Raw genomic sequence first — 7,478 nt, 5'->3', positions numbered from 1 at the left:
TAGAGCTTTTTAAAAACTTTAATAAGCTTTTAAGATGTTGTACAAAATGTTTACTAAAGTATATTTACATCCGTTGATCGGCCCGGCATGGCCAGGTGGTTAGGGCACTCGACTCGCAATCTGCGTGTTCGAATCCCGTTCACACCAAACATGCTCGCCCTTTCAGCCATGGGGGCGTTATAATGTGACGGTCAATCCCACTATTCGTTGGTAAAATAGTAGCCCAAGAGTTGGCGGTGGTGATGACTATCTGCCTTCCCTCTAGTCTTACACTGCTAAATTAGGGACGGCTAGCGCAGATAGCCCTCGTGTAGCTTTGCGCGAAATTCAAAAACAAACAAACATCCGTTGAAATGAAGAGCGCGCGCATTTTTAGGACAGACAAAAACTGAGTATTATTATAATAGATTTATCACGATAAATGAGCATTTTTTCCAGACTCGACTGCATATCAAATTTCAAAATTTAGATAAGCATGATAATTCTAAATATATTACAATAATCTTTGACTCAAAAATAACGTAGAATTGATATTTTTTTCATTTGGTAAAAATGTTTATTTAGTGAAATTCGGAAAAGAATATATAAAATTGAAAGTTTCGTTTCTGCATAGCTCGGAAGAGTCTTGCCTGTAAACAATGATCTTATTGACTTTTTTTTTTCGAATTTTCTGACCTTTCCAAAGCATAGTTTTATATTTTTTAGAAACTGCCATCCCTTGAGAAAACAATCCAATATTTTCTTTTTTGCATGGATTATGAAAAGGGGGGGGGATAGCTAGGGCCTTTATTGAAATTTGCTATGAAGCGTGTGATATGCTTCTGTGTCACTATTCTTAGCCAACGAGATAAATGTGTTAATACAAACACACAAATTCTAAGAAAATTATATTAAGTTGCAAGGTGCTCAACATCAAGCTTTTATAGAGTATGTTTATAGGTTTAAGTAGTAGTTTTACAGAAAGGAGCAACTTTAAGACGAATCTAATCAAACGTTTACTTTGATAATTAAAACCAAAATAAGTAAATTTAAAAGGGTAGAAACAAGATTTTTTTTAATAATAAAAATATATTTTAAGGCTACTGATATCATTATTTTTTTACTGAAAGCAAACACGTTTTCTTTATTCGTTGAGAAAAAAATCTAGTGTTCAATCAGTCATACTGAATTTACCAATGGACGATTATGTGGTCGAAACTAATCATTAAAAGCTTATTATGATTTCTAAGTAGCTGGTTATTAATGTCAGTGAACTGGATTCATGGGCGCCCACAGAAATATTTTCGGGGGGGGGGGGCGAAACGTGTATGCAGGGGACTTTTACAGTATAACTCAACAGACTAAAATAATGTGTGCTTGAACGCAAACACAAATTTACAGTTTTAATAAAAAATTACTAATACTATTTAGTTTAACTACGACATTAAGTTTACATCATAATACGTGCAATTTGTTTGTGAAATGTAAGGGGGGAGAGGCAAATGCCCCTTCCTACTGGAGCCCATGACCAGATTTACAGATACAAGAAGGAATAACCAGCTAAAAAGTTATGTAAATCGTGAAGACTTCTGTGATAATCATATAATAAGGATTACGAAGATCTAAAAGTTACAGTAAAATTAAAACGTTTTGAATTTATTTACTGTTTTTAGTTATTTATATTAATTAAAATATTTGATAAATGTTTTGTTTCTTATCCTTGAACAGGTTGTGGAACAATGAGAATTAAATACTTTTATCTATAATGGAAAGGTTGTGAACTTTTACATATCCTTCATTACGATAATGTACTAAAATCCCCCTAGCGGTAAGTCTGCGGACTTACTGCGCTAGAAACCGGGTTTCGATACCCCTGGTGGGCAAAAAACACAGATAGCACCTTAAGCTTTGTGCTTAACTTCAAATAAACTCACTCAAGTCGTCACGTTTTGGTTTTCTGCCTTTAAAGTTTTAGAGGAATTCTAATTTCATTGTTTATTTTTTGTCCGAACGAGATTTTGCATAACTAAATCTAACATGTCTTCTAATTTAGTAATTAATAATTTTTATTTGTTTTAAACCATGCCGCTTCTTAGATAGGGGCGATTCACAAATTAATTATTGTTATTTTTTTCAACTGAATGATATTTTTCTTTGTTTTATTCTCGCAGACAATTTTTATATTGGAAATGCTCAAATCTCAAGCATGCGCACTGGTGGGTTCTTGACAAGGCTTAGAGGCAGTTTGTCGTGTTTAACAAACCACTTAGAAATGTAGACATTTATTGTCAGTTTTTATTATTTTTTTTTTAGATTCACTTTATAAGTACTCCTCTACTTTTTTACCATTTTGAGTACTAGGGACCGAAAAAGTGTTCTGGCAGAAAATAGTTTGATATATTGTTTTATGCATCGTGTTTAATCGTAGTTCGAAATCTTCAACATAATTTGTAAATAGAATCTTCTCCACATTATGATAATCGCAGAAGTAATTAAGTATCGGGGGGTGTAGTGCTGGCGAAACGCACCAGTTGCCGCTATGGCACCTTATATTGGAGCTGAGTCTCGACACTTAAAAAACTAATAATATGTTTGTAAAAAAAGCTATTCAGTTTACATCTGAAATTAGATATCTTTCATAACCAAACACTTAACTAGAGGTCGCTTTTTTAGCTATTCGTGTTGGCAGGGTAGGAGGTATGGAACATAGTGTAAAAATCAAGGTTGTTAATGTTATAGTACAGGTAGAAAGTTGGTATATTGATATGGTATGTAATTTTCAAACTTGTTTTAATGTCAGTGATTTTAATTTGGTACACAGTTGTTGTTGTTTGTTTTTTTTTTTGCCTTGCTACTTAATTTAAAGGACGTTTAGTTTCGGGTTTTCTCTCGCTAATATACGTGGGTTTTAATGTACGTGTTCTCAAATTATTAGTGCTGAACACATTTTATTTATTTCAAATGGGCTAAAAACTGAAATTAGTTATTGTGATATTTACCCATATGGTGACCTCACACATCTGACAAATGTTGGCGGGCTTCCGGCACTATAAAATTTACCTTAAGTATGGATTTTGAAACTGCTGTGTCTGTACTTTTTCTTTTCAATTGTGAAGTTTGTTAAATGAATAGTATGTAATCTCGATCTTAACTAAAATAACATCGTATTAAAATAATGAACCACGTCGAATACATTGTGTATATTTATACTTCTAAAGAAAACCAAGTTTGTCGTAAGTTTCAATTAAAAACAAACATCTAGACTTACAGGAACTATCTTTAATCATAATTAGCCTAGAAACATCTAGATTATACGGCTTTAAGTGTCACGTGGATATTTAAATTATTATGTGTGTTATGAAAACAATGCAAATCGACCTGTGTTTTACTGCGTAAGAAATTTAATGTTTAATTATCAAGAATGAAAATATCTTTTATTTAAAAAAACTGTGTAAAACTATATTTTGGTTTGATTTGTACAGACAAAATTAATATTCGAAGAACAATTTTTTTTTCTTCTTAATTCTTCTAAGGTAATAATACCGCAGTATTTTTAAAATTGAATTTAATACCAGTTTGTTTTTGTTGTTGTTTTTTTCCCCGGAAATTAGATACTGTGAATTATACTTTGTAAACAGTAGTAATTTGAAACATGTAAAAAAAAATTCGTTGTATATTTAGATAAGATATGCGTCTCAATTAGTGTTAGAAGCTGTAAGGAGTTGAAAATAAAGAATTATTTCAAGTACTGAAAACTAAAGTATTTTTATTCAATATAAAAAAGAAGAACGAAGGTGTTTTTCAAGACTATTGCAAGACTCGCCAACTCTACATCGAGAGACTAAAGTTATGGAAAGGATTTTGAAAAACAAAAGAGGATTTTTAAGAAGTAAACTTGTTTTTTTACACATTATACTGACCACCCCATACTTTATTTAACACGATATAAGTAATATGTTGATATCTTTATAAAAACATTTGTGCAAAAATGATTTAAAACTCTCGGTTTATAAATCGTAATTCTATTTTTTCGATTAATTTATCACACGTCTGTCTGTGAATTATGATAATTTAGCGCACCTAGCGGAATATAATAATACTTAAATCATCACCTGCCGAACGTAATCTAGTGATTAACGTACCCAAACTGAGAATCACAACCTTTTGTTGCAAAAATGTATGCCACACATTTTGACTGTGTATGCTTTATAAAAATGAAAAACAGATCCTACTATTAAATCAGACAAAAGTTTCTGTTAATTAGCTGCCTTCCCGCTTGTCTATTGGTTCAAAGTTAGGGATCGCTTTGTAGCCTTTGATAGAAATTCTGAAACAAAACAAATAAATTGAATCATGGTAATATTCGGCTATCATATATAACATTGGTTTGATACCTTGCAGTAATCCCTATACAAGTAACTAAACTTAGGTTTAATTGGTTAAAATCGTAACATATATTTATGTAAGCCTAGAAAATATCTAACATTTGACACGAATCACAGATCTGTGAATATGTAAATTCTGATAAGGCCCACACATATTGAAATACGCAGATGTCTAAATATTGACACGAACCACAAAGACTTAGCTGTATCATTGTCTATATTTGGACATGAACACACTGTATGTACATTTTGACACAAACTTCGATCTACGTAAATATATAAATTTTAACTGGAACTACACACTCTGATCTGTGTAAATGACTATAGTTTAAAACAGAATCCCCCAGCTCGTCTAAATTTTAGCACAACCACACATTAAATACAGATCTCAAACTGTGACACAAGCCATGGACTCCGACCCTTTTAAACATATTAATTTTGACATGAACCACATATTTTAATCTATGTAAATTATCAAACTGTGGTACGAATACACATTCCAGTTATGCCAATGTCAAAACTTTGTCAAGAGCAACAAAACTTGGTCGATTTAAATGAATAAATTTTAAAATAGAATCCTAGCCTAATCTAAATTTTAACACAGCTACACATTCCAACATATATATAAGTGTCTAAATTTAGACATGAACCATACATATCCATCTATATAAGTATCTAAATTTGGCATGAACACATTTCAAATATGTCAGTAAATGTCTAAATTGTGACAAAAACTACACAGTATGATCAACGTCTTATAGGCCCGGCATGGCCAGGTGGTTAAGGCACTCGACTCGCAATCTGAGGGTCGCGGGATCGAATCCCTGCCACACCGAACATGCTCGCCCTTTCAGCCGTGGGGGCGTTATAATTTGACGGTTAGTCCACTATTCGTTGGTAAAAGAGTAGCCCAAGAGTTGGCGGTGAGTGGTGATGACTAGCTGCCTTCCCTCTAGTCTTACACTGCTAAATTAGCAGATAGCCCTAGTGTAGCTTTGCGCGAAATTAAAAAACAAACAAAAAAAACAATCAACGTCTTAAAACAGAGTCCTACCCTTATCCCCCAGAGGTATGTCTGCGGACTTACAACGCTAGAAACCGGGTTTCAATACCCGTGGTGGGCAGAGCACAGATAACCCATTGTACAGTTTTGTGCTTAATTACAAACAAACAAATCCTAGCCTAATCTAAATTTTACCGCACATTACGATCTATCGAAATGCTTAATTTGTACACGAACCAAAACTCCCATTCTTTCAAATGTCTACATTTTGACATAATCACACACACTGCGCTGTATATAAATATAGACACTAACTTCTTACTCCAATTCATGTTTCTTTGTTACTAAGCACAAAGTCACACAATGGGCTGCTTATTCTCTGACCACCATGAGTATCGAACCCGATTTTTAGCGTTGTAAGCCTTACTGCTGAGTTACCGAGGGGACCAATCTAAATGACTAAATTTGAAAATGGAATTCGCGATAAATATATTTTAACAAACCGCACATTCTCATCTATATAAATTTGGACACGAATCGAATATTCTAATTTACGAAGGTTTTTCAATTTTAAAACAGAATCCTCAACGAATTTATTCAACTACAACTCGGTCTGAAATAACGTTCTCGTTTCTAGTTAGTTCAGAGTTACAGAGTAAAATGAATTGAACGAGATAAGTGTGAGAAGTAATAAGTGCAACATGACCCATAAATTAAACTTCCTGAATAGTTTGGCGGAAAGAGCGAGCATGTTCGGAGTTGGGTTTCGATCCATTGATCCACAGATTTCGAGTCGAGTGCCCTAACCACTATTCCCTAATGTTCGGATTCTATCATCTCGGTGGACTGAGCGCAGGTTGTCCATTGTGTGGCTTTGCAATAAAACAAACGAAACGCAAGTTACATGAAGGACCAAACCATCTAGGATGTAAATAAAAGGGGGGAGGGCTTGGGGTACTAGAGCCCTACCTTTAGCCGTAAGATTTTAAAATTTGTGCGAGAAGATGCGTACTAGGAAAGGCTAATTTGAACTACTATTTAAAACAATGAGAAATAAACTCATTTCGTGTTATTCGCTCATCTTTGCTTGTTTGTTTTTTTAATGGATAAGCTACTAAAACTATTTAACACTGTCTCTAATTTAAATTACTGACCACAGGAAAGGCAACCGTCCATTAGCACCCACCGCCGACTTTTGGTCTACTCTTTACTAACGAATAGTGGTATTAACTGTAACATTATAACATCCCTACGGTTGAAAAGCCAAACATTTTCGGCGCTGGGTTTCGATCCCGTGACACACAGAGTCAAGCGTCCTAACCATTAGGTCATGCTAGGCTCTATTATAATATGTACAGAGGACATTTACAGCTTTATAAATAAATAATTAATTAAAAGCATATACCTGACAATAAACAAGTTTTAACACTTACAGCTTTGTTCCAATCTTTCAATTACTAGTACTTACTTTTTTTTTTATCGGCGCACAAATCCGAACTACGCGTGTAAAGATGAATTAATATTATAGTCAGTAGTGACTCCTTGCTATAACCTAGTTCTGATTTATTTTCAGTAAATTGTTTTTATGTATTCTTAGAATGATGGTCAAATATTATTGGAATGAAGAAAAATCCTGTCTTTTTCATTTCCTCTGAGTGTAATCGCCCCCTAGTGGCACAGCGGCATGTCTGCGGACTTACAACGCTAGAATCCGGGTTTCGATACCCGTGGTGGGCAGAGCACAGATAACCCTTTGTGTAGCTTTGTACTTAATTACAAACAAACAAACAAACTGAGAGTAATTATTATAAAATAATTTGGTATGATGCTCTTACGCCCCCTCCAGTGGCATGTCTACGGACATACAACGCTAAAAACCGGGTTGAGACACCCGTGGTGGACATAGCACAGATAGCCCATTGTGTAGATTTATGCTTAATTAGGAACAAACATGCTCTTATGTAGTTAGAATTGGTTTAGTAAAACACAAGTTTTATTTTAAACTCCTCTACGTTTCCATAATTAACGTAATATATGTTACGTGCATAATAGAATGTTTGTTTTGAATTTTGCGCAAAGCTACACGAGGGCTATCTGCGCTACCCGTCCCT

Source organism: Limulus polyphemus, unplaced genomic scaffold (genome assembly GCF_000517525.1).
Source record: "Limulus polyphemus unplaced genomic scaffold, Limulus_polyphemus-2.1.2 Scaffold3729, whole genome shotgun sequence".
Taxonomy (NCBI): domain Eukaryota; kingdom Metazoa; phylum Arthropoda; class Merostomata; order Xiphosura; family Limulidae; genus Limulus; species Limulus polyphemus.
The sequence above is the reverse complement of the archived record's forward strand: the minus strand, read 5'-3'. Positions refer to the sequence as shown.